Below are 11,160 nucleotides of genomic sequence, written 5' to 3'. Positions count from 1 at the left end.
AGCACTGTAGGACTGTCTTCCCAACATCAGAAACCAGATATGAGAATTGCTTTGATCTGGTGCATTCAGACGTGTGGACAGCTCCCTGTATGTCTAGAGACAGCCATAAGTACTTTGTGACTTTCATTGATGAGAAGTCCAAGTACACATGGATCACCATGATTCCATCCAAAGACAGAGTCCTAGAAGCCTTCATGAACTTCCAAGCATATGTTACTAATCAGTACAATGCCACTGTGAGGATTCTGAGGTCTGATAATGGAGGAGAATACACTAGCAATGCTTTCAAGAGTCATCTTGCAAAGCATGGGATTGTGCAACAAACTAGCTGTCCTTACACACCACAACAAAATGGGGTGGCTGAGAGGAAGAACAGACATTTGATGGAGGTTGCGAGATCAATCATGTTCCACATGAATGTCCCTAAGAGGTTTTGGAGTGATGCTGTTCAGACTGCTTGCTATCTCATCAATAGAGTGCCAACCCGTGTCTTGAAGAAACTGTCTCCCTTTGAAGTATTGAACAAGGCCAAGCCACACATTGATCATTTGAGAGTCTTTGGGTGCTTATGTTATGTGATGATTCCCGGAGAAAGAAGGAACAAGCTAGAAGCAAAGAGTACTAAAGCTATGTTCATTGGGTACTCAATCACTCAGAAAGGCTACAAATGTTATGATCCAATAACTAGGAGGGTTATGGTATCTAGAGAAGTGAAGTTTGTTGAGTCTAAAGGGTATTATGAGGAGAAGAAATGGGAAGACCTAGAGGATCTGTCCCGAGCTCCATCAGAGAAGGCAACAACATTGAGAGTGTTGTTGGAGAGGCTAGGGATAGGATTATCCCAAGATCAGGAACCAGGAAGAACCGGACCTTCTAATCAAACTGGAGAAGCTGGAGGAACAACCCCTCTTGATCATGAGAGGGGGAATGGATCTGAATCAGGGGAGCAGGAGCATAACCAAGAGGATTCAGGTCAGCATGATCAGGAGGAGACACAGGAAGTAGAGAGTGAAGCTCAGTCAGGTGGAAATGAGCAGGGAGAACCTACTGGTTTAAGAGAGGAAGCACAAGAGAATGTTCAGGCTGAAGAACAGGTTGAGACCTTGCGGAGGAGCACAAGGATAAGGAGGGATCCTTCCAACTGGGTAAACACGAGAGTGTACTACAATGCCCAGGCTGTGGAGCATCCCTCTCAAGCCGTGTGTTCCTTTGCAGAGTTTCCAGAAGAGCACATGGTGTTTATGTGTAACTTGGATGAGAATGAGATACCAAGATCTTATGAAGAAGCTATGAAGCACAAGGTTTGGAGAGATTCAGTAGGAGATGAAAGGGATGCAATGATCAGGAATGATACTTGGTATGAGAGTGAGTTACCTAAAGGGAAGAAGGCAGTTTCAAGCAGATGGATCTTCACCATCAAGTACCTTGCAAATGGGGAGATAGATAGGCGCAAGACTAGGCTGGTTGCAAGAGGATTTACACAGACTTATGGGGAAGATTACATTGATACTTTTGCACCAGTGGCCAAGCTTCACACAATTCGAATTGTGTTATCTATTGCAACAAACTTGGAGTGGGATTTGTGGCAAATGGATGTGAAGAATGCTTTCTTGCAAGGTGAACTTGAAGATGAAGTATACATGCATCCACCTCCTGGTCTTGAGCATCTAGTAAAGCCAGGGAATGTTTTGAGATTGAAGAAGGCTATATATGGGCTGAAGCAGTCTCCTAGAGCTTGGTACAGAAAGCTTAGTACAACTCTCAATGGGAGAGGGTTCAGGAAGTCTGAACTAGATCATACACTCTTCACACTGGTTGGACCATCAGGGATCATAGTGATTTTGGTGTATGTGGATGATTTGATTATCACAGGGAGTGATAAGGCTGGGATTAAAGCCACCAAAGAGTTTCTCAAGTCTGTGTTTGATATTAAAGACTTGGGAGAGATTGTTGACATGAAGAATAAAGCAAGAAGATAGGAACTTGGAGAACAAGGCTGTCCGTACAACCTAAGAGTGACTTGCAAGGAAAGGAAGCAAGTCATGAGTTAACCAACTCGGTCAAGTGATTAAAAGATCTCCTAGTGAGTGGGAATGTCGACATGTATCCGTTGAAGAGAAAGTGAGTGGAGGAGTCACGGGTGTGTCTAAGAGAAGAGAGAGGGAGCTGACCGTTGGGTGCTGTCACTATCCCTCTTGCTGAATGAGCCATCCGCGGATCTGCCTCCTCTTTGTTTATTCTTTCCCTTGTACTATCTTCTCATTGTTTATGCATTCTTGTATGTCTTTAAATACCCTGTCATGTGTAACAAATCAAGTAAGGAAACTTATTCTCCTTCTATTCTCTTTGTCACACTCTCACGGAAACTCTCTCCATCTCTTACTCTTCTCTCTTAATCTCTCCTTAATCTTCTAAAACTCTCATGGTATCAGAGCAGCTGTGCTCTTGAGACCTAAATCTCTTTTTCTTCCGCGAACTCTCTGTGTTTTATTTCTATTTTTGGCAAAGTTCATCCTGTTCTTGAGGTGTTCTTCAATCTCATTTCCAGAATTTGCCAAAAATAGCAAAGTTCATCCAAAACTTTCGTTTCTCTTTCTCTCTTGATGGATACCTCCGAGAACCCAAAGATGGTGATGATACCAGTTACTCTCAAGGGTCCTAACTACCTGACATGGGCAAGACTTGCCAAAACAGCTCTCGGAGGCAGAGGCCTTTGGGAGATTGTTGAAGAAGGCCGCCCCACCAAGAAGACTGTTCTAGGAGAGGATGGCAAAGAAGTGGTGGTTGCGGATGCTGGGGATAAGAAGAAAGGTCAGGAGGACCTCATGGTGTTGTCTATCATCCAGAATAGCCTCGCCCCTTCTCTCCAAGAGGCTTATGCATTCTGTGAAACTTCCAAGGAGCTGTGGGATACTCTCAAGAAGGTGTATGCCAACAAATCCAACATCAGCAAGGTGTATGAAGTAAAAGGAGCAATCAACTCTCTAAGTCAAGAGGACACAGACTTTGATGCTCATTTTGGGAAGTTCCGGTCTCTATGGGCTGAGCTAGAGATGCTCAGACCCGCAACAATTGATCCGGATGTTCTACATGAAAGAAGGGAGCAAGATAAGGTCTTTGCCTTGCTGCTCACTCTCAACCCAGGGTATGATGACCTTATTAGGCACATACTGAGGAACAAGGAGCTTCCATCTCTAGATGAAGTGTGTGCTGAGATTCAGAAGGAGCACGGCTCAGTGGGTCTCTTTAAGAGAAAGGGGGAGCTAGTGATGGCCAATCAAGCTGAAGGAGCCGAGAGCAAACCTGCCGGAGTAGCCAACAAAGGGTACTACAAGCCGGAGGAAAAGAAAGTGTGGGTGTGTGATCATTGCAAGAGGAAGGGTCACGGCAAGGACAAGTGCTGGATACTTCACCCACACCTCAAACCGGCTAAGTTCAAGACTGATGGTCGAGCAAACTACTCAGGTGATGTAGGAGAAGCTTCCACGGCCTACCGCACTCATGAGGGCAAGGGAAACCAGGATGAGTCCATCAAGAAATCTGACATTGAGGCACTCATCAAAGCTCTCAAGGAGTCTGGTAAAACTCTTGGTTCCTCTCTTAGTGCATCATATCAATTGCCTAGGAGTTTATTCACGGCATTTCAAGTTGCTCATGAATCTGATAGAGTTAAACCCTTAGTCATAGACTCAGGAGCCTCTCATCACATGATTAGTGATTTAAACTTGATTAAAAATATCACTCCTGCAGTAGGAAATGTTATGATAGCTGATGGTAACAAGGTTCCAATTAAAGGCATAGGGGAACTTAAATTATTTGAGAAAGAATCCAAAGCCTTCTACATGCCTAGTTTCACTTCTAATCTATTATCTGTGAAAAGGGTGACCAATGACTTGAATTGCAATGTTATATTTACGCCTGATGATGTCTACTTTCAGGATATTGACTCATGTAGGTTGCTTGGCAAAGGTGTGAGCAAGGGAAACCTGTACTTGCTAGAAGACACTAAGCTTGCATCCGATCTATCTGTTGCTTTCAATTCAAGTTTTAATTTCCCTAAAGATGTAATGTGGCATGCTAGATTAGGACATCCTCATTCTCGTGCCTTGAACATCATGTTGCCTAGTATTTCATTCCAACAAGATTGTGAAGCTTGTATCTTAGGAAAACATTGCAAAACTGTATTTCCCAAGTCTAGTACAATCTATGAACACTGCTTTGATTTAATTCACTCGGATGTATGGACAGCTCCATGTCTTTCTAGAGAACATCACAAGTATTTTGTGACCTTTATTGATGAGAAATCCAAGTACACATGGATCACTCTCTTACAATCAAAGGATAGGGTCTTAGATGCATTTATAAACTTTGAAACATATGTCTCTAACCATTATAATGCCAAAGTTAAGATTTTGAGATCAGATAATGGAGGAGAGTACACCAGCAATGCATTCAAAGCCCATCTAGCCAAACGAGGTGTGATCCATCAAACCAGCTGTCCATACACTCCCCAACAAAATGGTGTGGCCGAGAGGAAGAACAGGCATCTCATGGAGGTCACTAGGAGCATGATGTTCCATACTAGTGTCCCAAAGAGCTTTTGGGGTGATGCGGTCCTAACTGCATGCTACCTGATCAACCGCATTCCTACCAGAGTTCTAAAAGACTACTCTCCATTTGAGGTATTGAACAAAGCTAAACCATCTATTGATCATATGCGTGTGTTTGGGTGCCTGTGTTTTGTTTTGAAACCAGGAGAACTGAGGAACAAACTGGAGGCTAAGAGCACAAGAGCTATGTTCATTGGGTATTCACCAAACCAGAAGGGCTATAAGTGCTATGAACCAGAGACTAGGAGAGTCTTGGTATCTAGAGATGTGAAGTTTGTAGAAACCAGAGGGTACTACAACAACAAGGATTGGAATGAGCTGGAGAACTTGTCTCAATCCGCATCAGATAGAGCAGCCAATCTCAGACAAGTCATGAGGAGACTTGGGGTCAGCTTACCTATGGAAGAGCCGGGACAAGCAGGATCAGATAATGTGGGAGGATCAAGCCGGTCTGAAGAGCAAACCGAGACAACTACAGATGAAGTTGAGATCCAAGAAGCTGCTCCCCTTGATCCTGAGGGGGGAAATCAGGGTGAACCACCTGTATCTGAGGAAGTTCATGATCAAGAAGAGCACCATGACCAAGAGGAGGAAGTAGAGGATCAGAATCAGAACTTGGAAGGTGGAGAAGGCACTCAGAATGAAAATGATCAGCCAGTACTTAGGAGAAGTACTAGGATCAAGAAGCCGGCTTCAAACTGGAACAACACCAGAGTCTACTTCAATGCAGAGGCAGTAGCTCACCCACCCAGTGGCGTGTGCTCCCTAGCTCACTATCCAGAAGAACATCAAGCCTTTGTGGGTTCATTGGATCAGGAATGGATACCAAGAACATATGCAGAAGCTATGGAAGATGATGAATGGAGGGAATCAGTGAATGATGAAATGGGAGCCATGGAGAGGAACAACACCTGGTATGAGACAGAGCTTCCAAAAGGAAAGAAAGCCGTGACCAGCAGACTCATACACACCATCAAGTATCTTGCAAATGGGAAGCCAGAAAGAAAGAAGACCAGATTGGTAGCAAGAGGATACACACAAGTTTATGGAGAAGACTATCTAGACACCTTTGCACCAGTGGCCAAGCTCCACACAATCCGGATTATCCTTTCATTGGCAGTAAATCAAGAGTGGGATCTTTGGCAAATGGATGTGAAGAATGCCTTCTTGCAAGGTGAACTAGAAGATGAGGTATATATGAGACCACCGCCGGGAATGGAAGAGATGGTGAAACCAGGGAATGTACTCAGACTCAGAAAAGCCATATATGGTTTGAAGCAATCACCAAGAGCTTGGTATCACAAGCTGAGCACTACACTGAATGGGAGAGGCTTTGTGAAGTCTCAAGCGGATCACACACTCTTCACTCTCACCAGCAAGCAAGGGATTGTTGTGATTCTAGTCTATGTGGATGATATCATCATCACTGGTTGTGACAAGGAGGGGATCAGTTCAACCAAGACCTTTCTTAAAGCCGCATTTGATATCAAAGACCTAGGAGAACTGAAGTACTTCCTCGGCATTGAGATGTGCAGATCAAAGGAAGGATTGTTCATGTCCCAAAGAAAGTATACCCTGGACATCTTAAAGGAGGCAGGAGATCTTGGAGGAAGACAAGCCAAGACACCACTTGAAGAAGGTTACAAGGTATTGCGAGAGGGGGAGTATGAAGATACTCCATTTGAAGATATCAAGCAGTATAGAAGGATGGTTGGGAAGCTGATCTATCTAACCATCACTCGGCCAGATGTGTGCTTTGCAGTTAATCAAGTAAGCCAGCACATGCAAACTCCCAAGGTTCATCACTGGAACATGGTGGAGAGGATCCTAAGATACTTGAGAGAGGCGCCAGGTCAGGGTGTATGGATGGCTTGCAACAAGAACACTGAGGTGATAGGATACTGTGATGCAGATTGGGCTGGGGACAGAGTAGACAGAAGGTCAACCACCGGCTATTGTACATTCATTGGAGGGAATCTGGTCACTTGGAAGAGCAAGAAGCAGAAGGTGGTGTCTTGCTCAAGTGCAGAAGCAGAGTACAGATCAATGAGGAAGCTAACCAGTGAGCTTATCTGGATAAAGGGGCTTCTAGGCGACTTGGGAATTGAGATCACCACTCCCATGACCATGCATTGTGACAATCAAGCTGCAATACACATTGCATCCAACTCAGTCTTCCATGAGAGGACAAAACACATAGAAGTGGACTGTCACAAGGTGAGACAAGCAGTAGAACAGCAAGTGATCCTCCCATGCTATACAAGAAGTGAGGATCAGCTGGCTGACATCTTCACCAAGGCAGCCAGCAGCAAAGTTTGTGAGTCCATTCTTCCAAGACTTGGACTCATAAACCTTCCATGTCAATGATCCCCTCACCATGGAGTATTCTACTCTTTTTCCTTTGCTTGGTTTTTATCCCAAGTGGTTTTTCCAAGTAAAGGTTTTAATGAGGGAATGCTTCATGGATTTCCAAGCTTGACACTCACTACTGTCAAGCTTGAGGGGGAGTGTTGACATGAAGAATAAAGCAAGAAGATAGGAACTTGGAGAACAAGGCTGTCCGTACAACCTAAGAGTGACTTGCAAGGAAAGGAAGCAAGTCATGAGTTAACCAACTCGGTCAAGTGATTAAAAGATCTCCTAGTGAGTGGGAATGTCGACATGTATCCGTTGAAGAGAAAGTGAGTGGAGGAGTCACGGGTGTGTCTAAGAGAAGAGAGAGGGAGCTGACCGTTGGGTGCTGTCACTATCCCTCTTGCTGAATGAGCCATCCGCGGATCTGCCTCCTCTTTGTTTATTCTTTCCCTTGTACTATCTTCTCATTGTTTATGCATTCTTGTATGTCTTTAAATACCCTGTCATGTGTAACAAATCAAGTAAGGAAACTTATTCTCCTTCTATTCTCTTTGTCACACTCTCACGGAAACTCTCTCCATCTCTTACTCTTCTCTCTTAATCTCTCCTTAATCTTCTAAAACTCTCAGAGATGAAGTATTTTTTGGGGATTGATATATGCAGATCTAAGGAGGGTTTGTTTATGTCTCAAAGGAAGTATACTATGGATATGCTGAAGGAGACTGATGTGCTTGGAGGGAAGATAGCTAAGACACCTCTTGAGGAAGGGTATAAGGTCTTGCGTGAGGGGGAGGTTGAAGAGAACCAGTTGTTTGAGGATGCTAAGCTGTATAGGAGGATGGTGGGTAAGCTGATCTACTTGACTATCACCAGACCTGATATATGCTTTGCTGTGAATCAAGTGAGCCAACATATGCAGGCGCCAAAGGTACATCACTGGAAGATGGTTGATAGGATACTGAGGTATTTGAGTGGCTCACATGGACAAGGAGTTTGGATGGGTTGCAATGGCAGTACAGAAGTGGTTGGGTATTGTGATGCTGATTGGGCAGGAGATAGAGTGGACAGGAGATCAACTACTGGGTATTGTACATTCATTGGAGGGAATCTGGTTACTTGGAAGAGTAAGAAGCAGAAGGTCATCTCCTGTTCAAGTGCTGAAGCTGAGTATAGAGCTATGTTGAAGCTTACAAATGAGTTGGTGTGGATCAAGGGGATCTTGAAGCACTTGGAGATCGAGCAGGCCACACCTATGACAATGCATTGTGACAATCAAGCAGCTATCCACATTGCCTCCAATTCAGTGTTTCATGAGAGAACAAAGCACATAGAGGTGGATTGTCATAAGGTGAGGCAGATGATCATCTTAGGAGTGATTCTGCCATGTTATACAAGAAGTGAAGATCAGCTTGCAGATGTGTTTACTAAGGCAGCGAGATTGAAGACAATGGAGTCCATACTGTCAAGGCTTGGACTCATTGATCTGACTCCTAGGAGCTGAGCCCCTTAACCATGGAGTCTCCACTCTTTTTCCCTCATCAAGGTTTTATCCCAATGGGTTTTACTTGGTGAGGTTTTTAACGAGGGAGGTCTTCATGGTTTCCAAGCTTGACTTGTTCTACATGGTCAAGCTTGAGGGGGAGTATTGAGATGAAGACCAAGGAGGCTGAGACAGTAACTTTAGAGTTTTACTGTGGTAACTTTATTTTAACCACAGTAACTACTTGGGGAAGTTATCTGATGGGATGAGAAGGTAACTTAGTGAAGAGAAGAGAGGAAACTCGACCAAAGAGGATAAGTGAGGTTAAGGAAGGATAAGGGATCACTTTGACAGCCTGTATGATGCTGGAAAGGAGAAGTTACCTTTATACTAGTGCAAGCATGTGAGAAAGCACAGCCAAGTGATTCAAAAGGAGTTCCAACCTGTCCTTTGACTACACATGCTTAACCATTTCGAATTTCCTTGTTGCTCTCTCTATTAATACTTGTAAACCTCATCAGTTATTAATTAATGGAGTTTTGAGTCTCTCTCTCTTTATTCTCTCACTAGAATCTCTTAATCTCTTTAATCTTTTTATCTGATTATCCCTGATTGGTTGAATCATGCTCTAATACACAAAAGTGTATATGGATGACATCATTATCACAGGGAGTGATAAGGAAGGTATCAAAGCAACCAAGGAGTTTCTCAAATCTATGTTTGAAATCAAAGACTTGGGAGAAATGAAATACTTTCTTGGAATTGAGATTTGTAGATCCAAGGAAGGCTTATTCATGTCCCAAAGAAAGTATACACTTGATCTTTTGAAAGGTGCAGGTGCTTATGGAGGCAAAACAGCAAGGATGCCTATGGAGGATGGCTACAAAGTACCAAGAGAGGGGGAGATTGAAGACAGCAAGCCATTTCATGATCCTAAACTCTATAGAAAACTTGTTGGCAAATTGATTTATCTTACCATCACAAGGCCTGATATATGTTTTGCTGTGAATCAGGTGAGCCAACACATGCAGCTTCCCAAGGAACATCATTGGCGTATGGTGGAGAGACTGCTGATGTATCTAAATGGCTCGCCGGATCAAGGAGTATGGATGGGGTGCAATGGAAGCACAGAAGTGGTGGGCTATTGTGATGCTGATTGGGCAGGAGATAGAGCCGACAGGAGATCAACAACCGGCTATTGCACATTCATTGGAGGCAACTTGGTGACTTGGAAAAGCAAGAAGCAGAAGGTGGTGTCATGTTCAAGTGCTGAAGCTGAGTATAGAGCCATGCTGAAGCTTACAAACGAGTTGGTATGGATCAAAGGCATCTTGGAGCACTTGGAGATTGATCAAGCCACTCCAATGACAATGCATTGTGACAATCAAGCTGCCATTCACATTGCATCCAACTCGGTGTTCCATGAGAGAACCAAGCACATTGAGGTTGATTGCCACAAGGTGAGACAGATGATTGTGCTTGGAGTGATCTTACCTTGCTATACGAGAAGTGAAGATCAATTGGCTGATGTGTTCACCAAGGCAGCAAGACAAAAGACTATGGAGTCCATTCACATTAGATTGGGACTCATAGATCTTGGGAAGAGAAGGAGCTGATCCCCTTAGCTGTGAGATCTTTACTCTTTTTCCCTCATTAAGGTTTTATCCCAATGGGTTTTCCTTAGTGAGGTTTTTAATGAGGAAGATCTCATGGCTGTCCAAGCTTAGACTTTCACAAAGCTAAGCTTGAGGGGGAGTGTTAAGATGAGTTCAGTATATGAGAAGAGATGACTTGAGGAGCTAAGGGAAAAAGGAGTTAGGAGAAGATTGGGCAAGGCCGTACAGAAGCCGTACTAGGCCGTACAGATTGGGCAAGGTAACTTGACCTCTGTGAACCAAAGTTACTTAGGTAACTTTGTGTGTTGAGAAGAAGCCTTGCTTATCCTTATCCGATCAGACTGTTGCAAAAGGAAGAAGGGAGCGCACATGACAGCCTGTCCGCGGTTGGCATAAAGCAAAAGGAACCTTATCCTTAAGGAAGAAGCTTATTGGATCATTTGAATTAAAGCAAAAGCTTATCCCTTGTAATAGTGCAGTTTCCTAAACCCTAGTCTCTAATGTCGCCTCTCTATATATTGTAAACTCATGTCATTAATCAAAGTAAGAAAGTTATGAGTCTCTCTTAGTCTCTTTGTCTCTCAATGGTTCTATACTAGACTCTTAATCTCATTTCATACTCAAATCTCTTCTAAATCACTTCTAGTCTTTCTTATTCACTCAGATTACTCTCTACTCAATCCTAAAAGTGATAATTCTCCACCACTTTATGTATCCAAATCAAGCTTCTCACAAAGTGATTCATCCTAGTTTGATTGGAACGACGAAGAAGCTGTGCTATTCCCAAACTGGGAAACTGGAATCACCTGATTTGAAATTGGGATAACTTCTTCATCCCAACTCCTATGAGATTTATTCAACTTCCTGGTGATTCTCCACCGCTTTATGTATCCAAATCAACCTTCTCACAAAGTGATTCATCCTGGTTTGATTGGAAGGACAAAGAAGCTGTCCTATTCCCAAACTGGGAAACTGGAATCACCTGATTTGAAAGTGGGATAACTTCTTTTCGCCAACTCCTACGAGATTTATTCAACTTCCTGGTGATTCTCCACCACTTTATGTATCCAAATCAAGCTTCTCACAAAGTGATTCATCC

The sequence above is a fragment of the Brassica napus genome, unplaced genomic scaffold (assembly GCF_020379485.1).
Source record: "Brassica napus cultivar Da-Ae unplaced genomic scaffold, Da-Ae ScsIHWf_1120;HRSCAF=1595, whole genome shotgun sequence".
Taxonomy (NCBI): Eukaryota; Viridiplantae; Streptophyta; class Magnoliopsida; order Brassicales; family Brassicaceae; genus Brassica; species Brassica napus.
The sequence above is the reverse complement of the archived record's forward strand: the minus strand, read 5'-3'. Positions refer to the sequence as shown.